The sequence below is a fragment of the Talpa occidentalis genome, unplaced genomic scaffold (assembly GCF_014898055.3).
Source record: "Talpa occidentalis isolate TD23 unplaced genomic scaffold, MPIMG_talOcc4v2.1 talOcc4.7, whole genome shotgun sequence".
Classification (NCBI taxonomy): domain Eukaryota; kingdom Metazoa; phylum Chordata; class Mammalia; order Eulipotyphla; family Talpidae; genus Talpa; species Talpa occidentalis.
Genome location: NW_023605083.1, coordinates 22747147 through 22760388, shown reverse-complemented (window position 1 = coordinate 22760388; position 13242 = coordinate 22747147). Strand labels below are relative to the sequence as shown.

Below are 13242 nucleotides of genomic sequence, written 5' to 3'. Positions count from 1 at the left end.
CAAATACCAACTCTGTACCTCCTTAAGTTCTTTTTTATAATTTATTTGCCTTTCCATGCAAAAATTAGACCTTTTTTGCTTTCCCTGATAAGTGATGAACATTTTTCATGTGCCTATTGGATATTTGCGTTTCTTCTCTGGAGAACTTTCTTTTTAGCTCTCCTGTCCAATTTTTTATTGGTTTGTTTGCTTTTTTTGTCATTGAGTTGTGTAAGTTCTTTGTAAATCTTCTATATCAGTACCTTACCAGATGTATGGTGAGCAAATATTTTTCCCCCTTCAGTAGGATGTTTCTTCATCTTGCACTTATGTTTATTGCAGCACTATTTACAATAGATATGAAAACAATCCAAATACCCCAAACAGATAAATGGATCAAGAAGTTGTAATATATAAACACAATGGAATACTACTCAGTTATCAAGAAAAGATAAACTAGGGCCTCCCTGGTGGCGCAAGGTGTTAAGCACTGCACTATGAAGCAATCCGCAGCCTCTGCAGCACAAGTTTGATCCCCGGCCAGCCAGGGAGCAACCCACTTGGCAAAGCAGACCTCTCCTGACTGTCTGCTGCTCCCCTCAGCAGTGTATTTGTCAGTCTGACTGTTCTGTTCCCCACTCTGTCTCTGGTGAATCCTCTCATACACCCCCGCCACTCTGGCCTGTACCCCAGCTCTTGTATGCATAAATAAATAAATCTTTAAAAAAAAAAATCAGCTCGTTTGAAATAAAAAAAAAGATAAACTAATGCCATTTGCAGCAACATGGATGGAGCTGAACAGGATTATACTAAACTGAAAAAAGTCAGGAGAGAAAAGATATCGGATGGTTTCATTTATATGCAGAATAGAGAGAACCCAAACAAAGCGTAAGGGAAAAAAAAAAGACAAAACTTGCAAGTTGACCATAGACTTAAGGCATACAGCAGGGCAGAGAGAAGAAGAGGGGTCAAAATAGGAGAGGGAAGAGCACAAGGGACTATGGTGATGGTGTATGGGTGCTATGGTAGGATAACTGTGGGGGCCACACTAGAGGAAAGAAGTCAAATACTATCCAAAAATTAACAAAGATGTAAGAAAATAAATAATACATTTTTTTTTAAAAGATTTATTTATTATTTATTTATACAAGCACTGGGTACAGTCAGAAGTGCCGGAGGGTGAGAAAATTCACCAGAGCTAGAGCAGGGAATAGAACAGGCAGAGTGATGAAGTACACTGCTGAGGGGAGCAGCGGGCGGCAGGAGAGGTCTGCACGAGATGTGGGACCCTCGCCCGGTGGCCAGGAATCGAACCGGCGCTGCGGAGGCTGTGGGCAGCTTCGCAGCCCAGCACTCAACCGCTGCACCACCGGAGAGGCCCAATAAATAATACATTTTAAAAAATAAAAATTAGCCATACAAAACCACAGGACTGGGGGGGGGGAGGGGAGAAAGGGGGCTTTAATACGTTAAAAATATTAATCAAGGTGGCCTGATACTGAACCAGTTTCAGAATCTAACAGATCAGCAGAGAAACCAAACAGAGTGGCCTCAGGCAGAGGATCAAAGAGATTTACTGCAGGAACTGGAGATCTTTCCTGCCTGGGTTATATCCTCACAGGGCCCAAGGAAAGATTGTGAATACTGTTCACCCTTCTCACCTTTCAAACTCCACAATAATTCACCAAAACAAGTTGGGGTTTGTGGCTTGGGAGTCAGAGACTCCAATTTTAAACTCAGGCTCCTTCTGGTATTAGTTGTCAGGTTTCAAATATGAAATTCTATACTATGTTTCCTCAACCTATAAAATGTAGTCAGTAACACGTACCTTGCAAGGCTCCTATGAGACTTAGAGGTAATATTTGTGAACAAAGGATGGTGAAGGCAAGGCAAATTTAATCTGTTCTACCTTTCATATCTCATGATAAGGGGAAACATTTAAGAGGAGGACTTTTATAAATGTCTTTGAAATAATAAAACGACTAAATCATTTTTTAAAAGTTCATTGACTAATAAAGTACTCAACTGTCAGAAAATTGTAGCCAAGAGGACATTTGTCCTTTTGCACTTCTGGGTTTCCCTATCTGAAAGATCAAGTGGTAGGATTTTCTAAGAGCAATTGTAGGATATATAGCATACACCCCAATAGTCATAAAAATCCTTTGCCAAGTTGATGTTGGCCACAAAAAACTTTAAAAGTTCACTCCAATACTTAAATACTTGTATGTACTTAACAGCTAGTTAAGTTTATGTAAAATCACTAATTTGAGACAACTTTGGATGATGCAATATGGTTTTGATTTGTACTAAATCAAAATAAGATCATTTAACTTTGAAGCAATTGCGGGTTTATGACATTTGGGATGGAGTAGAGAACAGCCATGATGTCCAAAAATATTGCCTGGGGGTATGGTGGGAGGCTAAGATAACAGAAAAAAGTCGTATCTGACTACAATGCTAACTTTATCTAGATTATCACAATATTTCTCGTGAGAGTAGCATGTTTTGGTTTCATGTCAGAAAATTCCGGTTTGTCACATGTAGTAAGCTGTACTGTTGAGTACAAAGATGACGCCACATTGCCCATTTCTTAGTGCAGCATCATTATAAAGAGACTTTTCCTTGTCATGTTTATTTTCCCTGTTAGTGGGTGGAGGAAGCAGGAGGGAATGAAAAATATCCTTTATTTTTTTCCTATCATCTACCCAATAACAAGAATACCTGGTTTGAAGCATGAACATTTAATAATAATGTGAAATACATTTTAAAAATTACTATATATTTCTTATACCTCCTCCTGATTTTTAGATAGGTACTCTGAAAACCGTGGGTTTAAAGAAATAGCTTTAGCGACTAAATGTTGCTGTAAAATCTCAGTAAGGCAAGGATAATAATTTTATGAAACATAACTTTTTCATACCCATATCTCCAAAATAGTTTCTTCCATAATTTAAGATGGTCTCTCAAAATTACTCTGACTTTTTACTTTCGTGACACATGATATCTGCTTCTCAAAGGGAATTTTAGATTAACAACCCTGATTTTTTTAACCTATTATTTTCTTTTGGTTCCAGATATTCTGCCACTAGTTTGTAATTATTTATTCATAGGTTTTTATTGTTCTTAACAAATTTATAATAAGGACCAGAAAACTCAAGGAATCAAGTAATTTCCTTTTAATAATATTTACCCATTTATTGATTTAAAGTAAAACTAGTTCTTTCTGGATTCCAAATTTTAAATATTTCTCAGATTGGTAATACAAAAGCTAAGCTAATCAGCCTGTGCCTCATTGAAATTGTTATAGAGCAGCCCCGATATTGAACGGGTTCCTGGCTGTGGGTCCTCACCCGCGCGCTTTAAAGGGACTTATGAATACTCTACTACAGACACACACAAAAGGTTAATAAAAGGTTTATTTACAAGAGAAAAGGAAATAAGGAAAATGTACAACTCAGGGAGAAAATAGGGAAATAAAGTCTTTAATGCGTCCTACCCAATCCGACGACCTGGAAACCCAAAGTCACTCTCAGAGCTGGCCGGAGAGCCAAAAATGGGGGATCCTCCAAAGCCCACGTGTCTGCCTTTTATATCCACCTGGCTGCTTAACCCCACCCTCAGGTCCCAGCCACCTTCCCTTTGGTGGTGATGGGATTTGGAGTTCCCAGTGTCTTTGACTTTGACCTAGGGTGGGGGTGGAGTCCACAAAGCCTATATGGAATTAGCTTTGGGACATCCTTTTCCCCCTAACAAAATGAACACCAAAAAAAACTGAATTGTGATAACTGTATAGATAACTGATGATTTGGGATAGAATTCTTCAATTGGTGAATCTATAGAAATGACCATCTCCCTAGCCCAGCAGTCTATCTGATATTACTATTTTTATTATTTTTTAAAGATTTATTTATTTATACAAGAACTGGGGTACAGACCAGATGCGCAGGAGGGTGAGAGGATTCACCAGAGACAGAGCGGGGAGCAGAACAGGCAGACTGACTGAAATACACTTTTGAGGGGAGCAGTGGGTGAGATAGGAGAGGTCTGCTCGCCATGTGGGTTGCTCCGAGGCCGGTGGGAATCGAACTGGCACTACAGAGGTTGCAGACAGCTTCACAGCGCTGCGCTCAACTGCCTGCGCCACCAGGGAGGCCCGAGATAAGCTTTTCTTAAAGTTAAATTTTTTTTTTTTAGATTTATTTATTTATTTAATGCATACAAGAACTGGGGTATAGGCCAGAGGTGTGTGGGGGTGAGAGGATTCATCTGAGACAGAACAGGGAACAGAACAGGCAGACTGACTGAGATACACTGCCGAGGGGAGCAGCGGGCGTGACAGGAGAGGTCTGCCACGCCATGTGGGATCCTCGCTGGCGGGCTGGGATGGAACCGGCACTGCAGAGGCTGAGGACAGCTTCAAAGCTCAGTGCTCAACCACCTGCGCCCCCAGGGGAGGCCCATGATATTACTATTTTTATAATTAACACCAGGTTTCATATATATTCCCTTTGTAAGGAACTGTGAACACCTTAATGGTAATTTACCTTTGTTAAGTGAATTTTTTTCCCCTAAAGATTTATTTATTTATTTATACATGCACTGGGTACAGTCAGAAGCGCTGGAGGGTGACAGAATTCACCAGAGCCAGAGCGGGGAGCAGAACAGGCATACTGACAAAGTACACTGCTGAGGGGAGCAGCAGGCAGGGCAGGAGAGGTCTGCGCCCCATGTGGGACCCTCGCCAACGGCCGGGGATCAAACCGGCGCTGCAGAGGCTGCTGGCAGCTTCTCAGCCCAGCGCTCAACCGTTGCGCCACCAGGGAGGCCCTGTTAAGTGAATTTTTAAAAAAATTTCAAATGCTTAATGGTCTAGACTTTTTGATGTCATGACTGAGGTGTTTTTTAATTCCTGGGAAGTAAGAATATGCAGCCAATATTATATGATGATCAACTAGGAGTGAGGGGAGAAGGTAGAGGAGGTAATACATATTTGCTAGTTTTTCGAACATATTCACTGAAATTAAAAAAAAAAGAATGGCCTTGGTTTAGGGAAATAAAAAATAAATGGAAAATTACCGAAAGTAATATAACTGAATGAAATGTCTCAAATAAGAACTCTTTCATAAGAACATTTTTTAAGTAACTTTTCCTTTAGAAAAAGAACCGAATATTGGAAGGTGTAAATAAAATTCACCACCAGTTCCCTCTAGCACTGACTTAAACCTTTCTTTCATCAACCCTCTTTTTGTCTGAGAATAGACCCTGAGTTGAACCATTTCCTAAAAGCCTGAAATATTGAAAATATTTGAAAATCTGAAATATTGCTGGATGCAACAGACACCTCAGTGAAGGTAACAGTTCAAAGGGCAGAGTCGGGGCAGAGGCACCTCCATTCTGCATACTCTGCAAGGCTTTTGCAGCAATGACAGTGTTAGAGATGTTTTGTTTTAGAAATTATTTTATTAATAAGTCTTTTTTACAACAAATCATTACATTCAAAATGTTACCATTAGATTTTCCCAGCTGTGAAAAGATTTTGCTAAAAAGAAGCCCTAAAGAAAGATTATCTTCAAATAGTTGTTGTATATAAAAGTTGGGGGGGTTTATGTTTTTGTCAATTCTCGAGAAGTATTCAAGAATTAATGGTAGTTAAGTACATGCACATAGATATTAAGCAGAAAGACTTTCATTAAGGGTTGTTACTTATATAAGATTTAGAAATATGGAACTGAAAAATGAATTTTTTCTTCACCATGTGATCATTACTCTGAGGTATGATATTTATTTATAGTAACTGACAATAAAACAGTCCAGTCGACTACTTAATTCAGAAGTTACTGAAAGCCTCATCGGTAGTTCTGACCATCTCTCTGTGTATATGGCTTCACAGAATCATGGAACAATTTCATTATAAAATAAGAGGAACAACAATTAGGAAATAAAGTATGGACTTACAGAGCAGGAAAAAATGAAAGAGAAGGTGAAAAGGAAATATTAAATGTAACAACATCTTTAGAACAGTGTTCATAACTTCAAGTTGCATTGTCTTTTGTCCTGATAATTGTATGAAGACCTTATAATTTACAAGCCTGTCTCTTAGAACAGGCAATTAAGGACTAAATTTGAGAAGTCCTGATTTGCATAATTCCCATTTTCCAAAATATTCTTCATGTACACATTACACCCAAAGAGGAATTTTTAAAAATCTGTCATTTCTATGAAGAAATGCATTTGGGTGGCATTTTCTAACATAATACTTTAAACCATACTTCACAATTGTAAGTGAATCTATGGGGAAAAGGCAAGGGGAAAGTGGCACTAACAGGAAAACAAAAAAAGTGTTGAAACATTTTCACATATGAAAGGCTATATTTACTATTACATCTAATCATTATACCTAGGGGTACATAAAATAAAGAACTTTTTAGGAAGGTCAAAAACCTAAGGAAAAAATATTTTTGCACTCTGGATAATTTGTCCTTGGTAAGTCATATAGAAATAAATGCTTTTTATTGCATTTATATCATCATTTGTCTCAGTGTAACAGACAGCAAATACCTTGCTTGGACAAGTCTAATGCTACAACAAAGATTGAAAAATTTTCTTACCAATATCAGGTACTTTGTTTTACTTTGTTAAGTGATCAGAGAATGGTTCTCATTCTTAAAGTTGTAAATTTCAAAGTGATTTATTCTTCATAGCAAGAATAAAGACAAAAATAGGAATATCCTTTAAAGTAGAATTTTAAGAATCACAGTTCTAACCAAAAGTTTACAATTTATATCTTGGGCCTCCCTGGTGGTGCAGGTGATTAAGTGCTGTGTTGTGAAGCTGTCTGCAGCCTCTGTAGTGTGGGTTTGATCCTGACTGGCAGGCAAGAAACCCACATGGTGTGACAGACCTCTTCTATCTCGCCCGCTGCTTCCCTCAGCAGTGTATTTCGGTCAGTCTGCCAGTTCTGTTCCCTGCTCTGTCTCAGATGAATCCTCTCACCCTCCTGCACATATGGCCTGTACCCCGGCTCTTGTATAAAAATAAATAAACCTTGAAAAATGAATAAATAAAATTTATATCTTTTTGTGGATACCAGATGCTGGTTGGTCCTCTTAAATCATTTTTGAGGTTTTTGCTTTTACCTATAAATTGAACTGGATCCTGAATTTTTGTAATATCTCGTTATGACATTCTAAACTCACCTTTCCAGTGTCTCTCCCCATCTTTTTGGCTGAAAACTAAAACTGCTGTTTTCTGAACCTAGGAAAATTGTGAATGTGGAAGAAAGTACTGAATTAAAAAATATATGCCAGATCAGCTTTTGTGGTGGTATTGACTTCTACAATAATATGTGTAAAATTCAATTCACCAAAAACCTGGAAACAAATTAACCTGTGAACAGATTAGGTATGAGGTTTATAGATGCAACTCATACTGTGTTGTTTGTGTACATTAAAAAAGATACCATATAGTTGCAAAAAGATTTTTTCAAGAGTAGAAAATCAACCATAATCCACACTGCAATATAATTTTTTAAACTTTGAAGTCTTCATGTTCAACATTAACTTAAAACAAGGATGGCTTCAAATTAATATTTTTCTTTAGGGGTACATAACTAAAAAGAATTATTGTATTCTATAATTTGGCATTCAAACCAAGGACGGTATGCCCAAATATAATAAAAATTCCAATCCTAAATGATATATTTATATTACCATATGAAATAAACTCCTAACATAATGGCCTACATATTTCTAATTTATCTTCTGTGAATCTATTTGTTTTTTTTTTTTAATAGAGGTATGTTTTATTTATTTATTTGTTTGTTTGTTTTGTTTATACATGCACTGGGTACAGTCAGAAGCGCAGGAGGGTGAGAGAATTCACCAGAGCCAGAGCGGGGAGCAGAGCAGGCAGAAGGACCGAAGCACACTGCTGAGGGGAGCAGCGGGCGGCAGGAGAGGTCTGCGCGCCATGTGGGACCCTCCTCCAGTGGCCCAGGGGAGCAGCCGGGGATCAAACCGGCGCCGCAGAGGCCGCGGGCAGCTTCGCAACCCAACGCTCAACTGCTGCGCCACCGGGGAGGCCCCTGTGAATCTATTTGAACCTATAAACCTAATATCATTAACTTACCAAAAAGATTCAGAAAGAACATGTTTCCTTACCACACATGATTCAAACATTTCTTCTTCCAAGAAAAGCACCATATGAAATAATGAGTTATTTCAGAATCTATAAATATCATAAAACTACTCAACTGTGTGTTTCCATCTTTATATCTTTATTGATTAACACAGGGCCTGGCACACTGTCAGTGCTTGTAAGCATTGAGCAAATAAATCAATATTACAGTGTTCTCTTTAGGGTTCAATCATTAATACAAATATTCAGAAGAAAAAACAAAAGAAAAAATGCCACATGTTCAATTGCATTGCTAGGCAGAAGTATAATGTAATTCTAATATATTTTTTCAGATACATTCTGAGGCACTGTTTTGTAAACTCATGCCTAAGTTTAGGGACAAATATAGGAGAAGTACATGGCCTCCCTGGTGGCGCATCCAGTTAAGACACAACCTATGAAGCTGTCCGCACCCTCTGCAGCACGAGTTCGATCCCCAGTCGGCCAGGGAGCAACTCACATGACACAGCAAGACCTCTCCTGACTCTCTTGCTGCCCCCCTCAGCAGTGTACTTTGGTCAATCTGCCTGTTCTGCTCTCCACTCTGTCTCTGGTGAATCCTCTCACCCCCCATGCCCCTGGCCTGTACCCCAGCTCTTGTATGCATAAATAAATAAATCTTTAAAAAAATATATAGGAGAAGTTAGAGAGATTTTACCATCAAACCTTTAGACACCATTTAAGTAAGACAATAAAACAATTGACTTAAAATAATGAAGAAATATTTTGAATTTAAAACTTTTTTTTAAGTCATATGACTGAAGAATCTCAGTATTTGAAAGCCATTTGTCATATGACTGAAGAATCTCAGTATTTGAAAACCAGTATTTTGTTTAATATTACTCCGATATGTATGTAAGTTGTAGTGTTGTTTTTTGGTGGTTTTTTTTGTTACTTCTCTGTACTTTAAGAGTTGTGTCTGAACGAGAACATCGGTTTTATTAAAGAAGCGGCCATTATAAATTCCATCTCCATGTTCGAGTTCTAAGTCTTTTCTCTTGGGTCAGCATATTTACTTCATTTGATGTACACAGCCGAGGTGGGGATTGTAAAAGGATTGTCATCTGGTCAGAGAGCTCAATTGAGTGCCAATTTATAGGCCGTACCAAAATTTCAATTTGTAATTTTATCATGTATCTCATACAGTTTGGGGAATATTACATTTTATCTATAATTTCCAGAAGCATTGGTGCAGTTTACTGCATATTGACTAAAGAGTGTCTGTTTTTAGTGTTCATGGTAAATGCATCTTTTAAATTTTAGATAGTCATAACAGAAACATGAACATAACCATTAGTTTGTTGGTGTGGCATTGACAAAGAGAGCACACTCCTTCAAGAGTTTAACTGAGAAGAATTTAATGAAGGGAATCTGCAGGCTGTGGGCAGGTTTAAGGTACAGTGGAACAGTGAGGGAGAGCGAGGCAACCAGCAATTGGCAGCAGCTGGAAGTCCTCACTCACTGGTTAGGAGAAAGGGTTAAGTCACAACATTAACCTGAGCCCAGTGAGAGATGCCATTATGGAAAGGATAGCCCTGAAACAAGCTCTGGGTGTAGGAACCCCCTGCTTCCTGCAGGACCACGTACCTAGATTCACTATCTTCTCAAACTCCAGGCTCCTGCTCATGCCTCTTGGAATCCAGCTGGAAGCCAGAAGGTAAGGGAGCCTGGGCTAAGATTTAGGTCCACAGGACACAGGACACAGGTCACAGAACAAGAAAGGACAGAGAATGGATCTCTGTGGGAGCAGAAAGGGGGAGAGGAATCAAACAGAATAACTGACAACAATAGTGATCTGATGCATATGAAATAATTATTTGATTATGTGTGAAAGAATGTCTTCAGAGTTCTGATTTGAAACAGATCCAAAAGTCTTAGACATTATGAAAGATGGGCAACAAATTTTTAAATGATTTTTTTATTTCAATAAGAAATTGTCGTTATAATGAATCATTTTTGTAACGTAAAAGCTAAGTGCTAGATAAAACCTCTTGACAAGAAAAACTGGGAATAGGAAATATTTTTATTCAGTGATGATAGTAAAAACATACAGTAAATTGCTATTATTGTCAGTCAAATTTAAATGCATGATTCTTAAGAAAGCACTATTTTCTTTCTAATTTCTCTGGATCTCTGAACAGTGTCTACTCACTACTTTCCTAAATTTGTGCCAATACCTTTGCAGTGCTCCACATACATCACTAATAAAATATGTATGTAAACTCTTTTTAAACAGAAATTTTTGTTGTTGTAGTTGTTATGAAATTTCCACGGGGTTAGAAAAAGCATAAGAACCCTGAAACATCATAAGTACAAAAGGAAAGGAATGAACAGTATGCAATTCCTAAGCACAAAGGGATACATCTACATCTCCAGGGTTAGGTCACAGGAACATTTTAAATGACTTAAGTTCTGCCATGGCTGTGTGGAGACACTTGCAAATGTCTTAGTGTCTCAGGACTAAGGATGCCTATGAGAGCCTGTGGGCTCATACACTAATTAATCCCCTAGCCCCAGTGTCAAGATGAGTTTTAAAAATACTAAACATGGGCCTCCCTAGTGGCACAAGGTGTTAAGCACCGCACTATGAAGCAATCTGAAGCCTCTGCAGCACAAGTTCGATCCCTGGCCCACCAGGGAGCAACCCACATGGTTAAGTAGACCTCTCCTGTCTCGCCCACTGCTCCCCTCAGCAGTGTATTTCAGTTAGTCTGCCTGTTCTGTTCCCCACTCTGTCTCTGGTGAATCCTCTCACCCCGCCCCCCCCCCAGCTCTTGTATGCATAAATAAATAAATCTTTAAAAAAAAAATACTAAACATACCGCAAGGCAGAGGGAAAAGGGAACTAGAAAAGCATGTGCCTGACCACAGAATTGAAGCTATAGAGATGGGGAAGGATAAAAAATTAATAAAATTACAGACAGAAGAAAGAACGAAACAGTTGCTATAAGCAAGTAAGAAAGGAATATAGATACATGGGAAAGAAGGGAGCTTTTTACTGAGACTCTATTCTGCCACATGATCTAGTACTTAAGTATCCTTCATTCCCATCTTGGCAATGAAGCTAAGGTGTAGAGATCCTAAGACATTTAGCCAAGGTCATACTGTTAATAAATGATGGCCCTACTTGTGTCTCAATTCCAGTGCTGGTGAACTTCATATTACATGTTAAGAGTGGATCCACAGCCCTTAGTAGCCATATCCAGGCCTTAAATCCAGCAGGCAGCAGTCTGGGCCCAAGTTTTCCCTTCTTGATTTTTCACTGTGCCTTCGCAACATGCCTGGGAAGTTCTGTCATTCTTTTCCTTCCTACTCTCTCACAAAGTAAGAATGCCCCTGCATCATATGCAATGCTAACACAGTTCTTTGCAAGAAAGGCGAGGAATTCTACTGTAGAGACATTTTTATATCATTTACAGGCTGTTCCCTTTTTGAAATTTAACTTTAAAGTTTCATTTCTTCACAATTAATTTATAAGCTCCAATTAAAATTTAAGCCCCATAATATACATGGGAAAACATCTCCTGTTCTTGGCTAGGGTGACTCAAGAGTTTTTCCTAAATGAATTTATAAAGGTATGCAATCTCAATTAAAAAGTCAATAAGTTATTTTATAGAGTGGACTCAGTGATACTAAAGTTTCAGTGGAAAAACAAACATGTAATAATGGCCAAGAAAACATTGAAAAAGAAATACTATGATGGCATACCAGTTTAACCTGGCATTAAAAATATACTATAAACATCTATAACCTTTATAATAATATGGTACTGATAAATGAATAGACAAACAAGCCACTGGGACAGAATGTCCAGAGACAGACTCAAGTATATACAGGAACCAAGTAAAAGTGACATCTCAGATCATTGGGAATAAAGATGGGCCTTTAACAAATGATATTGGTGATGCACAGTTGAAACATATAATGTTATAGATGCAATGTTACTTAATTAAAAAATAAAGTAGAATTTTCAAAGGTTTAAAAAAAACCAGATAAAATAGATAATGTTGATCCCACTAAGTAACCATTTGGGAAAAGATAAAATTAGAGCAAAATCTCACGCCATATATGAGAATAGACTCCAAGTGGAGGATTTGGAATCTAGCTATAAATAAATGAGACTATATGAGTAACATAAGGAAACATGAATGACCACCTCTTTTACTTTGGTATAGAAAAAGGGTTCGGGCCTCCCTGGAGGCGCAGGCGGTTGAGTGCAACGCTGTGAAGCTGTCAGCAGCCTCTGCAGTGCCAGTTCAATCCCCACCGGCCGCGGAGCAACCCACATGGCATGTCAAACCTCTCTTGTCTCGCCTGCTGCTCCCCTCAGCAGTGTATTTTGGTACACTGAAATACAGCAGAACAGTCTGCCTGTTCTGTTCCCCACTCTGTCTCTGGTGAATCCTCTCACCCTTCTGCACATCCAGCCTGTACCTCAGGTCTTGTATAAATAAATAAAAAAAAAATCTTTAAAAAAAGAAAAAAAGAAAAAGGTTTCTAAATAAAAACTCAAATGCACAGGCAATAAAGGGTTGATAATTTTAGTATATAAAATTAAAAAATATTCACAGAAAAAAAAACCAGAACCCCACTATACGCAAAGCCAAAAGTCAAATGACAATCTGGAAGAAAATATTTGTGACATATTTCAAATAAGAGATCAAGATACCTAGTGTATAAAAAATTCATAAAAATCAAGGAACAAAGGGATAAGGGACAAAAACCCAATGAACAAACAATTGACAAAAATAAGATATACTGATGACCCTCAAACATGTGAGAAAATGATCAAATTCACTCATAATTAAAACAAGCCCAGATGCCATCTTTTGCTGGAGACCACATGTAAGATTGGCAAAATTTAAAAAGCAGGACAAGGGCCTCCCCGGTGGCGCAGCGGTTGAGCGCTGGGTTGCGAAGCTGCCCGCAGCCTCTGCAGCGCCGGTTCGATCCCCGGCTGCTCCCCGGCCACCGGAGGAGGGTCCCACATGGCGCGCAGACCTCTCCTGCCGCCTGCTGCTCCCCTCAGCAGTGTACTTCGGTCCTTCTGCCTGCTCTGCTCCCCGCTCTGGCTCTGGGGAATTCTCT

The 13242-nt window shown here is 38.7% G+C and overlaps 2 protein-coding genes across 11 annotated transcripts in view; one reads left to right on the top strand and one right to left on the bottom strand.

The window, feature by feature from the left end:
- CD274 (CD274 molecule) overlaps positions 1 to 13242 on the top strand; it is a 214385-nt gene that overhangs the window by 104528 nt on the left and 96615 nt on the right. The window lies entirely within an intron of this gene.
- Positions 1 to 13242, bottom strand: part of PLGRKT (plasminogen receptor with a C-terminal lysine) — a 65357-nt gene that overhangs the window by 31383 nt on the left and 20732 nt on the right. The window lies entirely within an intron of this gene.